The following is a 15,964-nucleotide window of genomic DNA, read 5'->3' on the forward strand; positions in this document are numbered from 1 at the left end:
GGGTGTTGGGTCACGCGTGGGGGTGTCCTGGGCGCCGGGGCGGTGTTTGCGGGGCTCGGATGCCCTCCAGGCGCTCAAGTACCACGGTCAAACTCGGCTAAAGCTCCAACACCCGCGCTACCCATTGCTGATCGCAGTGAATCTCTGCAGAGCAACTGCATTCCCGCGGCATCTGGTCGTGTGGCGTCACGGACCCGGCCGCGACGTGCCGGTCAGGAGGCGTTCATGGGCGGCACCACACGGTTCGTTGGTGTCAAAGACGTGTGCGAGGGGTAGGATGCTGGCCTCGCCTTGGCCGTCCAGGACTATCCTGGGGTGGGAAGCCCAAAGCTCCCAAGAAGCAAACTCCTTGTTCCCAGGGCCAGGCCGTGCCCTTGGTCCTTGCGATGAGCCGGTGTCTTGTTAGTTTGCTTCCGCCTGAACAGTACCAAAAGCTCCAGTAAAATTCCACTACCTCCTTACATCGTGGTGTATAATGTGAACAAATATATTCCAACAAAGTTGTAGGAATGCAACGGAAGATTGGCGAGGAGGATTGTAAACACGCTCAAGTGACTTCCAGCTGAGGTGTTGAAAAACATATATCATACTAATTGTTGTTTAGCTTTGTGTGACAGGTAGAACCTCTGTATTTAGATAACATAGGTCTGTAATAGACTCAGAGGCACCTTATCAAATATCCTTGAGATTCCTGCTCTGCGGGGGAAGATCAAAGTACAGTGGAAAACTACACCTGCGAAAATCTCATATATACAGGTGAAAGCAGCAGGTTTGAGATCTCTTCTCTCTTATCTTTCTGGCTAGCAAGGACCAAGCTAAGCTCCACAGTGCCTGTGTCCCTGCTTGCATGCCTCTGCCCGGGTGCTGCTGCGGAGATCCCCTGGGTCACAAGGTAATGAGAATAAATTTACTCTTTGCATTTCATTTGTAGTTTTGTGGTTGTTCCTGTGTCCTGCCTATGTCACCTCACACAAAAGTTAATACACTGTCATACTATAAAGTCTGCTGGATGCAGTAGGGAAAGGAATTTTCCAAACAGTGTACAGCAGCAGCACCTGCCTTTGCATGCTGAATTTGTTCTGTGCAAGATTTTGCAGCGGCTCCCACACCCTGACCTCCGTTCTACCCCTTTCTGGGCACCTTCCCCCTTGTCCCTCTGGATAACCAGCCGCTGCCCAGCCCAGCACTCCTTGTCCCTCTGGATGACCAGCCTCTGCACAACCCAGCACTAGAGCCCATGTAGAAGCACTGCAGTTATGGATGTAGGCTGAGCTTTTCACACTCCCAAGGTCAGAGTGGGAGGATGGCGTGCAGTGATGTAAATTGCTCAGAGGTCCAATGTTCCTCCGTGGCCTATGGTCCACTTGCTGTGTCTGTTGCTCTTTGCCTCGTCCTTGGGTTGTTACTGATTTTGCTGTCAACTGAAATTAAGTTATGCTTGATTTTAATGTGGGTATAGAATTAAGAGATATTTTAGTAGAAATTATTTGTTCACATTTATTGCACTTTATACCAGCAACTGAATGCTACTCTAAAATCCCCATATAGCTCCATACCAAGGCCAAAGGGATTGGTCAAAATCATCTGATAGGATACGTTTAGAACCTAGATAACAAACACAAGTTGATTTATAAACTGATTTATGATGCATACATAGAACTAGAAGAATGCACATAGCTGTCAAGGTCTAGGATTAATGGGAACTGAGGAAAACCAACTGTAACAGCTTGCGAGTACCTGCCAAGAAACCGTGAACTTAAGCAGAAGGTAATTCCTGCAGGGGGAGATCGTGACAACCAACTTACAGACCACCTACTTGTATTACACCCCAGACCCATTTCTAGACATTTCTAGCTTTCACTGTGCATAATCGAAAATAGGAGGAGAGTATGTTGATGATTTCCAAGAAATTATACGTTTATGCATGGATACTTAATATGTATAAGTTCTATATAAGATGTATGATTTTGGTGCTTGGTGTGCGTTGTTGGTGAGACGACACCCCTGCGCACCTGGCCGTTAATAAAGAAGTGTCTGCTTATCTACATCACACTGGTGTTGGTAACTTCTTTATTCTGAGTTTTCGGTAACAGGGTCTGGTTCCAGCTTGGTGTGGAGGGGGGTCCAGCACCCCTTCAGCTGTCTGCTGGGGCTAGGTCTCCCTGCCCCTTTAACCAGGGCACCTCCAAATGGCAGGACACATGCCAGGGGGAGGAAGAAGGCCACAGGACGATGAAGACGTGTCTGCCCCTCTGCCGTGAGCTGGAGAGGGGAGGTGAAGAGAGGGATGGTTTAATGTAAGCTGACATCACATGGCTGCCATGGCTTTTTTGATCTTGACAAAGGCAGACGGTTCCACTCGTTGCCAGCATGAGACAAATTACAGGTGAAGCAGAAGAGATTACGGGATATTTCTGGTTGTTATTGTGTTCAGCAGGGGGAAGGGAGGATGAATCCAGGGCAGACGTGTCCTAAAGATGTGAGAAAGGCTGGTGTGATAAATAATGAGAGGCAGCTTCTAGGTTGGGGAGCACAAAGACCAATTTGGACACTGCTGCTTTTGGGCTGCTGAGGATATAGAAATACACTAAAATACCCACTTAAAAGGTGTTTCTTCTCTTTCATCCCCCTGCTACTCCCCATTGCCTACTCTCCAGCCCTGCAGAAGGACCTGGGTGGCTTCAGTGTCCAGTCAGGAATGTGCTCACTGTCCCCTGTGTCATTGCAGGCTTCTGGTGACACTGGCACCTGTTGAGGCTCAGTGTGTCCTGATGAGCTACCACCAATCCCACAATTATTTTTACTTGTCCCCAGGAGGTTTCTTGGCCATACCTTGGCAGATCTTCCTTCCATAGGTCTGACTCCCACCTTCCTGTGGGGATACAGAGATTCACCCCACTCCCTTTTCTGCATGCCCCACCTTCACTGCACCTTTTCACTGGGGGGACACCTCCCCCTTAGCCCCTTACTAATGAAGGACCCTTGGATGATTCAGAGTGGGGCATTGGTAGTGCTGATGGTCCCTGTCCAGGTTTTGGTACAGCCTATTTCCTCCTGGGATACAAAGCCATTGCACAACAGCTGGCACAGGAAGCTGAGCCAGGCAGATTCATTTTACTTTCCGTCCCCTTTGAAATGCAGACAGGGATGCTCCGTGGGGGGGTGCAAAGCCTGCAGAGCAAGTTCTGCATGGAGAACAGGAGGGAGAACAGGAGTCATTGTCCTGCACCCTCGGCTATTTACCCATGGGCCAAGGGGTGTAAAACAGATCTAATGTCAAAAGGTAGCATTTAAAAACTGTTTTTTGTGGTCGAATATGGCATAAGGGAGGTGGAGACTCAGACTGGCAATGTGCCTGCAGCTCTTGTCTAGATCTGTAGCTCAGCAAGGAGAGGAAGGGAGAGGGATGAGACACAGTTGGTGTTGGAGGCTGGGGTGTATTTTACATATCACTGTTTGACAATGTCAGGCTGTTTCACCTCTCTGCCCAGTTTCCAGTTTGCAAAGCGGGAATAATGAGTCGATCTCTGCTTCTGAGCAGTGAAGTAGTGCTGAAACAGGGGTGTCAGTGCACTGGCTATCAGTGCAGGGAGAAGAGGCAAGAGCAGGGCATGATATGGAAGGGGAAAGCTCCTGATTTTACTCTGTGGGCCATTGTACATTTCTCTAGTAGCATAAACCATTCAAAAAAATGAGTAAAAGTGTAATGTAGCCCCATGTGAAGATGCTCTGGTCCTGCCAATGAAGGCAATTAGTGCCAATGAGACTTGGCCTGGCCATCACCAGTGCTCCCTGGGAATGGTGCAATTGCTCCTGCAGTTGCTGCTACAAAAAATATCATACATTGCCCTCAGATATCCTTGGCCAATTTGTTATGTGCTTCATCCAGTGGGTTGGTGACTTAATCTTGGGATATTTTCCCTCTGATTGCTCTCTTGGTTCTCCCTGAGCAGCCAGAGGAATGATGGAGACTGGCTTTGGAGATGGTCTTGGGAGCAGCACTGACCCCAAGTCTCACTTGTCTCAGATCTGCTGCCAGACCTTCTGGCAGTGGTGGCTTCATCCCAGCTCCATTCAACATGAGTTTTGTTAGATGTATCCTGGTCATGCGTCGCTGGCTCCAGGCTGACCTCTTGCAGTGCTGACTGGGAAGCACACAGAATACAAACGTGTATTTGATTCGCTTGTTCTCTCACTAACAGACAAAAATTATATCATTTGCAGCAAGTGCAAATTATTAGGGAAACTAATGACATTTCCACATATGTTGCTGGCAACTTCAGCTTCCTTTGGCAAAGAGTCTCTCCAGCTAGACCCAAAGTAAGTCAGCTCTTCCATTCTGCTCTTTAATTGAACTCACCATACTCATTTTCTTAGCTTTTTGATCAACTCAGCAAAGCTTCTCAAGTGAGTTTCCTTATTTGAAGCTTTAGTAGCACCCAAAAGACAGGTTATTCTTCTTTCCCACTAGAGTATCTGACTGATGTTCTGCCATGCATCCAGAGTGCCTTGTGCATCCTGCAGCAACTGCCTCACCTCCAGCAGCTGAGCAGGGAAATATTTCTGTGACTCTTGCTGGAGTTTTGTCCTCTACTGTGGACCTTGGGGGACGCTAGTTTGATGAAGTCCATCTTTTCCCATGCCTCTACCTACCTTGGGAGAGGAGTATTTGGGGGATTGGTATTGCCTTAAAGACAGGCAGAGACTTGTGTTTGATCACCTCAGAAGATACTGATAAAAGCCTAAAGGACACTAAAGAACAGCAAGGAAACCTGTTAGGAAAAACTGGAATAACAATCAGGCTTGGGATTAAGCTGAGCTCACTATGTCATTCATGCTGTGATTTATGGGCATGTTACAAGCAGAAAGCATGTGCCTAAGGTTGCTCAACCATCTCATCTTTCTCCAGCCAGGTCTTTGTCTCAGAAGGGTTTCATGATTTCTCTCTGGCTGGGTGGCCCTCTCACATCAAACCTGACCCTGTACTTGCCTTCATTGTGCAGGCGAATTTGTGACTGCACAGAGATAGAGTGGGAGTTGGAAGCTCAGTAGTGAGCAGGTATCCTAGTGTGAATGGCTCTGGGGGTCTTGTGTGTGCACAGCCGCTCAGGGGCTTCCTTCAAGCCAGGTGGAAGGGGCTGGAATCCCCTCAGTCACTGGGCAGGATGATATGCATGCACTTATGTCTGGAAGATGCTGAGTGGCACATGGCAGCCTTATTCATAGTGAAAGCTGAACTGCAGCTGAAGCATTTCCATGTGGTTTGAGCTGTACGTGGCATGTCAACGCCTGGAGCCATCTCAACACTGCAGCTTTTATTGGAAAGCAAAGGATGTGACAGCACCTGAGTATTGGAGAATGGCTAGCAGAACAAGGCCATAGCTCCCTGCAGGAGCTGGTCGGCCATAGCTCCCTGCAGAGCTCGGTCCCAGCCACCTGAGGTAAACAAAGGAAAGAACCCAGGGTACAGTTATGAAAACAAGGATGAATACCCAGGGCTCAGTTGTGCTAACGAGGATTGTTGTGAGAACACAGAGATAAATTGGGGGCGCAGAATGACCTTGGGGGTGATGGGAAACAGCCCGGGGAGCGAATGTTTATGCATACCAGAAATGCCACAGGGGGCTGGGGTATTATAATGTGATCTTTTGAATGTACCCAATGGCTGAGACATTATAATGTAGTTTCTTGAATGTATCCAATAGAGTTGCAAGTAGTGTATTGTAGACTGCTTATATATGGTGTGATTTCTCTCAATAAACTTGAAGCTTGCTCTATCATTCACATTGAATCGGCTGCTTGCTTCCTCCGCCCGCTGCACCTGAGAGCCTTGTCACAGGCAGCAAGCAGCTGCCACAGCATCAGAGGCCACCACGGGGCAGGGGATCTGCGAGTGTGTCCCAGCTCTGGCAGCACGAAGCCCAGTCCTCATTTCCTACTGCCTCTAAGGGTACTTCAAACTCAGCTGGGAGGGTTTTGCTTGAAGCAAGCAAGGCTGCCATGTCATGACTTGTACAAACTCAGTGGTGCAGTGGTGGCTGCAGAAAGAGGTAATCCCTGCTCCTTGTGCTCTCCCAGTGTTTGTGTGGCAGGGAAGTGAGCCAAGGGAAAAAAAATGACCCTGTGAGATAAAACTATTGTTGTTCTGAGGTTATGGCTGCATGAGCAGCATGCTAGCATTAAGCCTGAGCTTAAATCAGCTTAAACCCAGGAAGAAGTTGCAGCCTGGTAGACACACACTGGCTCTGGTGTCCCCCTGGAGCAACCTATGACAGAGAGCTGGAATTTTTGTCTGGGGATGAGGGGGATCTTATATGTTTCAGCATGATGTCCCCAAGAACGCATGGCCCAGCAGGCCCTAATGGGGTGGCTTGTGGCTCTGGCAGCAACCAGTCTCCTGGAGAAATGGTCTCCTGCCTTGTGCCAGCCACCACTGATCTCCATCTCATTTTCTTTCACAGTGGGAATAGTGAAGCAGATTACCATGCTGATGGTCAAGGTGAGCATCATGGCTGAACTTCAGTGATGTAAATTTAAGGTGCAATTGCAGGCTTCTCTCCAGAAGCACATGGCAATCATCCGGAGTGGCCACCTTGCTGGAGCAAACCAAGCAAGAGCTAGCTAATCCTAATGGATCCGATCCTCTGTGCAGATATCCTGCTAGGTATGAGGGGATCACAAGTCTATACTGAATGCTTCTAAGCTATGACAAAATTATATCAGGCAGAATTTGTGCTTGGGAGGACAAAAGAAGAATGAGGAAAAAAACATGGAGCATGCCAGACAGCTCCCATGGCTCCCATCAGAGCCCTGTTTCTGCACTGATGGTTGAAACCTCAGCACAGACCAGGCAACAGACCCCTTGGGTGCATTACCTTTGGAGCCAACAAACTCACATGGGCTCTGTCACCATCCACTGGTTGACTTGGGGAGGGAATGAAGCCATTTATGCCTGAAACGCAATCTACTGGGAAGCCAAACCTCACACTTCGTGGCTCCTGGGGCATAGGCATGTAGTGGGCACAAATTTGGGGCTCAGGCAGTTTGGTGGATATTATTAGCCCTGCAAGCCTTTACAACCACCCCCTGTGGCACACCTGGAGGGATGTAGGTGGTCAGAGACTAAGCAGACAGGGCTGGAAAGTGAAGGTAGGAGAGCAGGTAGCTCTCATGGCTGGAGCCAGTTGTTTGATTGATTTTGTTAAAATATTTTTGCATCAAATGACTTCTGGATCACAGTGAAAATTTCCCTGTGTACAAAATAACCCCAATCTAAAAACCAAAACAGTTTGGTTATTCCTATTTCTGTGCTGCTGAAAAGCTGAAAATGTTTCAGCAAAACCTCTTCCATCATCAGCAGCAATGACAGAGCCAGGTATGGATTCAGTTTTTCACTGAAAGCAAGAATATTACTTCAGACAGCAATGTTTTTCTGTTTTCTGCTGTAAAATACTTTTGATGAAAGTGTTGATTATTTTATTTTTGCATAAAACCTCTAAAGGGTGTACTAACCTCCCTCCCCCTTCCACCCCTCCCTCTTTCTGCTTCCATCCCACTGCCAACAAGCCACCAGCCCCCAGAGCCTGGGGCGGGCACACCAGTCAATCTGTGAAGCCTTAAAATCCCATAAATCTCCATCAGCCTGAGCTCACACACATCTCCCCCAGCATTTCTCCTCCTTCCCAGCCCCATCCTTCCTTCTCAGCCTAGCAGAGAGCAGGACGTCTACTGCTGCAGCCACGGCTGCAGATGCTGCAGGAGCGGGGGAGAGCGTCCCTCGGCCGCCTCTTCCGTGGCTCTCACCCGGGTACCATGTGCGGGTGAGCTCAGGAGGCCCGTTGCCATAACGACTGCTGCTAAAATGCACACACACATACACCCACCCCCTGCTCCTGCGGGGATGCAATTGGATGCAGACAGTCCCTCCTTCGGGAGGAAGGCCAGTAGTGGGGTGCCATGGGGAGTCTGGAGAGGGGCTGAAGCTGTTGGGGAGGCGATAGGGGAAGCCCCCGGGAGCCCTGGTGGGAAATGAGGTCGCGCTGCTGGCTGCGTGTCATCCCTACATGCTCCTGCCAGCTGCGGCTGCTCCTGCCATCCCTCCCTCCCTCCCACCCCGTGCCTGTCGCCTCTCACTGTCACCCTGCTCTCTCGGAAAGGGGTCCCTTCTCCCTGGCACTGCTTGACTGGGAAAGGAGCCTGACTCATCCTGGCCAGGCCCCAGCAGATGCCGGAGGGAGCAGCTTCATTCCATCGCCCTGCACTGGTGGAAGAAGGTAGGTGGCATATTGCAGGGCAGGTAGCAGGTGCTTGTCAGGGATGCAGTGCATGGAGGCATGGTCGTGTCCAGGTCCCTAGCCATCAGCAGCTCATTGCCCTGAGCTGCAAGCTGCCCTGGCGTGCCCAGTCCTGGGGAGATCTTCTGTGGTCGGGGTGAGCCTGTGGCTGGTAATACCTGGTTTGTGCTCCCGACCGTGCACATGGGAGGGTTTTGTGCCCAAAGTCACCTGTGTCCTGGCATTCTGCATGGGCCCCACTCCTGCCACACTCACCCCCTGCCCGGTCACTGCTGCACGTCTGTGTCTCCTGCAAACCCCCTTTCCCTGCTCCCAGCCTCCCCCCAAGCAGTTTCTGCCCTGTCACTTGCAGCATGGCCCCCAGGGCACCCATCACAAGTGTACCCATGGCGTCTCGGGGGACAGCAGGAGGCAGCACGGGCGTATCTGGGGGTAACATTGAAGGAGAGTGGCTGGAATGACAAGTGTAGCATGGGTTTATAAAGGGTCAGTCAGCTTACCTCTATGAGATGCTGTCTCAGCTGAAAGACCAGAGACTCTTACATGTCTCTCGGGGGATGTGGATGTCCCACTGCAAAATGGGGTGCTGAGATCAACCAATCCAGCAAGGGTTAAGACACATTTAATATCTGCAGAGCTGCTCTGCAAAGCTGACATCTTTAAATGAAACTCCTTCTTTTCAGCATTTGCAGATAAAATCTGCTCATCCACTTGATGAGAGAAAGTGCTTCACCAGGCCAGCCCTATGGAGGCTGGGGTGGGACTTGGCTTGGCCATGGTGAGGACCCTTCGTTGAGGGGGCAGGGATGGGCAAGCAGTGGGGGTATGCAGCATGAGGTGAGGGCTGCATAGCAAGTAGGATACTTGCTACTGAAGAATAGGTTGCTGGCAAGGAGCTGGGAAATTCTGGCTCTGCTAGTCACAGAAGAAGGATAAAGTGGGAAGTCTGTATATTGGGGAGTCTGTAGGGCTGCTTTTTATTGTGGTGCTTTTTGGATGGCAGCTTCACTCCCAGGTTTGGAAAGTATATGATCAGGGAAGGAAATGAGGTTGCTGGCTTTCTTCCCGTTGCCCCAGGGGTCCAAGCTGGAGCCACCTTCCCAGGCTCCCTAACGTGCCCATTGCTGTCACCAGCCAGGGACTGGTGGCAGCTGCTGGGGCACCTCCAGAGAAGGGGTTTGCAGCAGCCTCGGCCACCCCCCTAGGGGTGCAGGGGTGCGCAGGAGCTACTTTTGCAGAGCACAAAGCAAAGCTGTGCTGAGGGGCCTCTGGCCAAACCCAGACTTCAGACCCAATTCCTGTTGGGAAAGGGTGTTCGTGCCTAATTCTTTCCACAGTCCCTCAGGACAAGTTGACCGAGGGAAGCCCCACAGTGGGATCCCTGCTCCCCACAACACGTCATGTTATTGCAGGCTGGGGTGGGGCATTTCCTTCCAAGTTACTTGCCTGAGGAAGGCAGAGGCAGCCATGAAGAGGCAGAAGCAGCACCCAGACTGCTCCTTTGCTCCCAGCCAAATGGTGGCCAACGCTGAGCTGCCCAGTCCCACTGCTCTCGATCAGGTGAAACGGGGGCCCATGAAATGAGAGGTGCAAATCATTGAGAGGGAGATATAAAAAGTCTGCCACCGACTTGACAATGGTAGGGGCAGCACTGTGGGTAGCAAAACCAGGGACTGCTGAAAGCCAAAGGGCATGGTAGGGGGAAGCAAAATCCACTGAGGTCTCCCCTGTCATGCAAGGAAAACAGATAAATATCAACATCCATGCCAATAAGTGGGAGGAAATCAGGCATTTTTTCCAATGTTGGCAGTTTCTTGCTTATGTTAACTCGTTTCAGTTCTAACCCTATGACAAAAAAGGTGTTATTCAGAGGTAGAGATGAACCTCATGCTTCCTGCTACTAGTTGTGGGGTGAGCAGGCAGGAATGGGCTCTTCTGTTGCAAGAGGTGTCCAGCAGAGAAATGCTGCTGGGCACATTGGAATCAACTGATGGCTGTGGTATTAAAAAAAAGGCAAAAAAGCCCAGCCTCCATTGTGAGAAAGGGCAGTGGCCTTATGGACCATGAGCAGGGAAGAGGATGGAGAAGCTCAGAGCTCTCCCCAGCCCCCCCTTTAATGCCCTGCACAAGAGAGGGGGGGGACATGTGGTTATTGGCAGAGAGGTGACTTGGAAGACAGTCACAGGTGGCAGCTTTCAGGTGCCTGGAAAAGCAGGAGCTCAATGTGGACGCAGCTCTGCCCTAACTCCATCCCTGCTGAAGTCAAGGGACATTTCATCACACCCACCAAGGGGTGAAGGTTTTGGAAAGCTTCCCTTCATGATTGCTTTTTGTGCCTGAGCCTGGCACTGTTGAGCTTTCCCAAGCCTGAGGGTCCCCACCAAAGTCTGTGACAAGCATCATGCTCACCATGCAAAACCCAGCATCCCTGGTGCCTGGAGGAGGCCATAGCTGTGTTTTTTTGTGGGAGATGCTTCTCAAACCCCCTACCCTGGTGGGTGTTTCAGTAAGAGCAGGCAGCTGGGAGCCAGATAGGTTTGTCATGGATGGGGGTTGCAATGTGGGTTGCTCCCTTCCTCCCAAAGTACAGGGATAAGGGATGGGCACAAACTTTTTAAATGGCCCTGAGTCAGGGTGTATGTCCTGAGCATGGCATCAGCAGGGCCATAGTGGTGTGGAGGGAGTGGGCCAGGGCACCAGCAGGTTGTGGGGCTGGGACCCTCTCTGTCTGACCCTCCATCAGCCCTGATGACTGGGCAGGGAGATTTTTGGTCCCTCCTGCTCACTCATTCTGCGCACTGGGTTGACACCAATTGTGCTACATGTTGTTTTGTGTTCCCCAGGGCTGCACTGCTCCAGACTCAGCATCTCCACCTCGCATCTGTGTGGCAAGGGGCTCCTATCGAGGCAGGTCGTCTGGTCCCGGTAAGTGGCTCCCGCTGCCCAAAAGGGGATCCAGGCTCTGCTCAGAGACCAGGGCTAAACCAAGCACAGCAAGGTCCCTGAGCCACATCAAAGCAGGACACTAAATAGGAGTGCAGCAGAGGAGGGCTCAGCCCCGGGTTAGACCAGCTCAGACTGGGAATTCAAAGGGGTGGAGTATCAGGGGAAGGGGCAGCAAATTTTCCCCCAAGCAGGAGATGAGAAGCAGCTCTATTTATCCACTGCCTACCTTTAATCACTGACAGCAGGGCTGGGGGACTGCCACTCAGTCAGGGTGTCCCAGTGACGACAGCCAAAGGGATTGCCCTCTCCTGAAGGCTGAGGTGCCTTGGTGTGCAATCGAGCACAAACTGGAGTGTGGTGGGGCTGTGAGGAGGGATGCAGGGCGACTGGGCACTGCTGATGAGGCAGATGTCTCATGATGAAGCTTGGTGGAGGTGTTTTTTTGGGTGCTCCCACTGCACAAGCTTTCTCCTCTTTTCTCTGGCAGCCATGCCCCACTTCTTGGACTGGTTTGTGCCAGTGTATCTGATGATCTCCATTCTCATCCTGGTGGGCTTTGGAGCCTGCATTTACTACTTCGAGCCAGGACTCCAGGAAGCCCATAAGTGGCGAACGCAGAGGCCGATCATGGAACGAGACCTTCGGAAGACACTGATGATTCGTGACAACCTGGCCTTTGGGGTGCCCGAGGTCTGACACACTGCCCATTGAATACAGAAGAGCCTCTCCTGGATGGGCAGCAGTCCACAAGCCTTGGTAGGGATGACAGTCCTGCCCTGTGCAAGCAGGGATGATCATCACTTTTTTCTGATCTGGGTCTCATACTCACCACTCACTTTTCTGCCCCTTTGCTTCTTAGGCACGGTTTGTGTGGCACTGTAGACTTGGGGCTTCCCATGTGCTTACAGCCCTTCACCCAGCCAAGGACTTCTGCTCTTCCCCATGGCTGAGAATGATGAATCACTCAAATGAAAGGTCCCTTGTTAATCACTTGAGTTTGAGTTGCCTGGCATCTTGACATGACCTTCAGTAGGAAAGGTACCAGGCTTGCAAAAGGGATATAGAGCCTTTTACTCCTATTCACCAGGTTAAATCTAACAAAGTCCGTTTAAGTCCAGGGGGTATTTTGAGGGAAATAAATGGGATTTCAACCCAGATTGTTGCTTCAGCTGAGCTCTTCACAGCACCCACACTTGGTGCTGGGATGGTAAGCTTGCTGAAGCTCTGTGCAGAGAGGCCAAGGGCTCAGTGAGCCCCAGAGACTGAGACATTCTCACCCATCCATCCATTCCAGATGCACTACATTCAAATTAAAGATCTTTACTAAAGAGGTTTGTCCAAATCCTGTGTCAAGCTGAGAAAATTCTGCATCTCTCCATGAAGTGGTGCTGCCAGACTTAGCACATAAGCCTCTCCTGATATGCCTGACCTTCTGCTCCTCTGCTGCAGGGTGAGATAGGATAGTCTGGGAGGTAGTCTGCACTTGTTCAGTTCCCTGCACTCCAGAGTCCTATGGTGTGGATGAGCTTTCCCTTAACTGCCATCCCAACGAAAGTTGTGAAGCATCCCTTGACCCCGTTTCCCTGCGTGTCTCTGAGAAGGGACACTGAGCCTGTCAGCAATTTCACCCATTGCACCACCCAAGGACCCAAGCTGTATAATGTGCATCTGGCACAAAATCCCATGTGTATAGACTATCTGCATGTTTTACACTGCCCTGGGGCTGATCAGCTACCAAAGTGCTGTGTGAAGGAGTGATGCTGGGACTAAGAGAGACATTCACATCTCCCTCCCTGCCAGCCCAGTGCAATGCTCAGTGTGTACAGGGAGGCTCTGGGGGAGCTCTGAACCCGTGGAAGGAGGTTTCATCAGGAACCTCTCCCCATCTCTTCTCCCATCCCAACACCTCCCCATTGGATGCAGTAGGTGCATCAGGGCTACCTGTGAGCACTCTGGACACAGCAGGGTCCTGTATGCCCTACTCCTGCACATCCCAGGAGATGTCAGCTGGTGCCACCACCCCCCGTGCACATGTCTGTGCATCCCGTGCCATCACCTGGGCCTGCTAGTATCAGGGTGACCCACATCCCCAGCATGTTCCTGGGGTGCCAGCTCTGTGCCATAGTCCCTGATAGCTCCTTTGGGCCCTCGGGATGGCTGCCCAAATCCGCCACAGATCCTGGATGGGCTCATGTTACTCAGCTTCTCCTGTGATTCTGTCAGTGGAAGATTTCTTCTTCATTCCCAAACAAAGGAGGAGAGTGCACTGGGCTGGTTTGAGTGAGTGATGCTCCACTGGTAATTCTCTGGGAGTGAAAGTTAATTTTTAGCTCTATGGATTTTGGCTGAGGAAAGAATGGGTCAGGACATCCTGCAAATATCCCAGGTCTTTCTGGGACATTTGATCCATCAGACTGCAATCATACCACCATTATTTTCCACACCAAAACCAGGCACACTGGCAGGAGCTTTCTGGCTCTGTTTCAGCCAGAGAACAAGTCAAGAGTCCCTTCATTCAGACAAAAACCAGATCCTGATGTGAGTACCCTAACTGGAGATGCAGTGAGTGGGATTACTCCTGTGCCCAAAGTTATGCTTGCATGGGCAAGCAACGGCTCAAAGTGCGGATGCAGCCTGAAACAGGTAAATCCCACGTATTTTTGCGCCTTGGTGATGGGGCTGTGTAAGGAAAATGTTGTGGGGCTGGGCTTCATGGTCTGGTGTGACACCCTCAGCTGCATGGCTCACATCCTTCTGCCCTCTGGTACAACGCAGCCAAGTTTCCAAGTGCTAGGAAACCTGCTTCCTTACCTCGGCTGCCTCATAGCTGGGTCTGCACTGCAAACGGACCCCAGCTGAGCCATGGGGGAGCAATAAAAACCTCTGTATTGAAGCTGAGGAGCTTGGAGCAGTCAGGGATAGGTTCAACCATCCCTATGGGAAATGGGGGCCTGGTCCCTGCGGCCTGCATCAGCACAGGCTGCTCTGCCATTGCACCTCCTTCAAACCCACTTTTGCCTGCTGAGTCAAAAGAGAAGAGGGAAAACCACCAGCCTGGTAAAAATGAAAGGCTGAGTTTGCCACCACTGCTCTCAGCTGGCATCCGTGGTGCGATGGGGATCCCCTTGTCCCCTCATCTGTGTCCTCCTCTGCCTCTGTCCTGTCTGTTTTCACCTCCACTCTGCCCATGACTTGCTGCAGCAACCGAGCAAAAAGAAGACAACAAACAGGTCAGGGGTGGACCAGAGAGAAACCAGTTATTCATCCTCTCTGGCTTATGTTTCATGCTGTTTAGTCCTGATACAATCAGTATTAAGCCAGTTATTTTCCATGGGTATGAAGGACTTTATTGCCAATGGTATCAAAGCCCTCCCCAGTGGAACAGAAGTGTGTGACCAACTGCATGGCTGATGCTTTATTTTCCTGTTGGTCCCCCTTGGAGCTGCCTTCCTCCAGCTCTGGGCAGGCAGCAAGGACCAGTCTGCAATGAGGTTTCCTTTACAGCGGGGTAGGTCTTCATCTGCCCGGTTTCTGTGATGGCTACACTGAGGGGCTATCTGGGAATAATTAAGCCAAAGGCAAACGCTGGCTGAAAACTGAGACTTTCTCCCCTGTGGGACCTGTGCAGCCAGAGAGACCTCAGGGGAGAGGGAAATAGTCACAGATACTGAATTAAACTGTTTAAAGCACCAGAGAAGATACTTAGTGCTGGAAATACTGCACTGCATCAGGCTGGTCTTTTCCACCTTCTCTGTCTCTTTGCCTTTAAAGAAGCAGAGAATTTACACTGCCCTGAGCCCTGTCTTCCCCCAGCACTCCCTATGGGTCACTGTGGGTCACAGGATGGTGGCTGCCCCTCCACCCCTTAGCCCTGGCCACCCAAAGGCAGGTGAGCATCACCCCTGCTGTGCTGTGGGTGCTATGGGTGCCCATCTCTCCTTCTCTTTGCTCCTGTTTGCACAACAAAGCACACATATTCTCATCCCACCCCACCAAAACACCTTTCTCCTTCCCTCATTGGTTACCCTTCAAAGTTTCTTTCATAGTGAGGGAAGTGTAGAGCAGCAAGCTGACTCCCTGTAATGGATGCCCTCTTGACCCTGAAAATGTCCCAAAGCTGGAAAAATTAAGAAACAGTCAAAATAATGAAGAAGCAAAAGAAAATCAGAATAGGGGAAAGAAGCATCCACCTGGATGAACACCTGACAAGGGAACACTGAACTTCTTCAGTGGGGCATAAATTGTTGAACTGGAATCTGCCATTTGAGAGGAAAAAAAAAGAAGAGAAAGGAAAATATTTTAAAAATTCTGAGATATTTTTTTTTTTTTAATTACCCTCGTTGTCTGCAGGAGCGGTGCCTGCTCCTGGGGCCAGGCCTGACCTGGTGGGTCTGCACCGCTCCTCCACCTTCCAGCATGGGAGCAGGGCAGGGGGCTGCAGCATGGGGCTGCCCATGGCGTGGGGCTGCCAGTGGTGGAGGCCATGAAGGCACAGGGCCAGGAGCAGCCCTGTCACTGGCAAGGGACAAGCCAGTCGCCGAGCAGCTTCCCGGGCAGGGGCAGGGGCAGCCGCGGCGCCAGGCGTGGGAGCATGCTGGGCCAGCCACAAGCACCCCATTGTCCCGGCTGGAGGTGGGCCGGCTGGCCCGGCAGGGCTGCCCGTGGGGGCCTGGGGCCGTGTACAAGTGCCTCCAGAGTGCTGCGCCCCAGGGCGCTGCGGGCCC

General features: G+C 51.3%; 2 long non-coding RNA genes across 2 annotated transcripts; both read left to right on the forward strand.

The window, feature by feature from the left end:
* Positions 1 to 30: 30 nt before the first annotated feature.
* Positions 31 to 893, forward strand: LOC113491579. The gene is made up of 2 exons (XR_003400434.1): positions 31 to 78; positions 809 to 893. It is a non-coding gene; the product is annotated as an uncharacterized LOC113491579 (long non-coding RNA).
* Positions 894 to 7,892: 6,999 nt separating this feature from the next.
* LOC113491578 lies at positions 7,893 to 15,070 on the forward strand. Its single transcript, XR_003400433.1, has 3 exons — positions 7,893 to 8,273; positions 11,138 to 11,219; positions 11,728 to 15,070. It is a non-coding gene; the product is annotated as an uncharacterized LOC113491578 (long non-coding RNA).
* The last annotated feature ends 894 nt before the right edge of the window (positions 15,071 to 15,964 follow it).

This window comes from Athene cunicularia (genome assembly GCF_003259725.1).
Source record: "Athene cunicularia isolate RWA chromosome 1 unlocalized genomic scaffold, athCun1 chr1_part2, whole genome shotgun sequence".
In the NCBI taxonomy this organism is placed as follows: domain Eukaryota; kingdom Metazoa; phylum Chordata; class Aves; order Strigiformes; family Strigidae; genus Athene; species Athene cunicularia.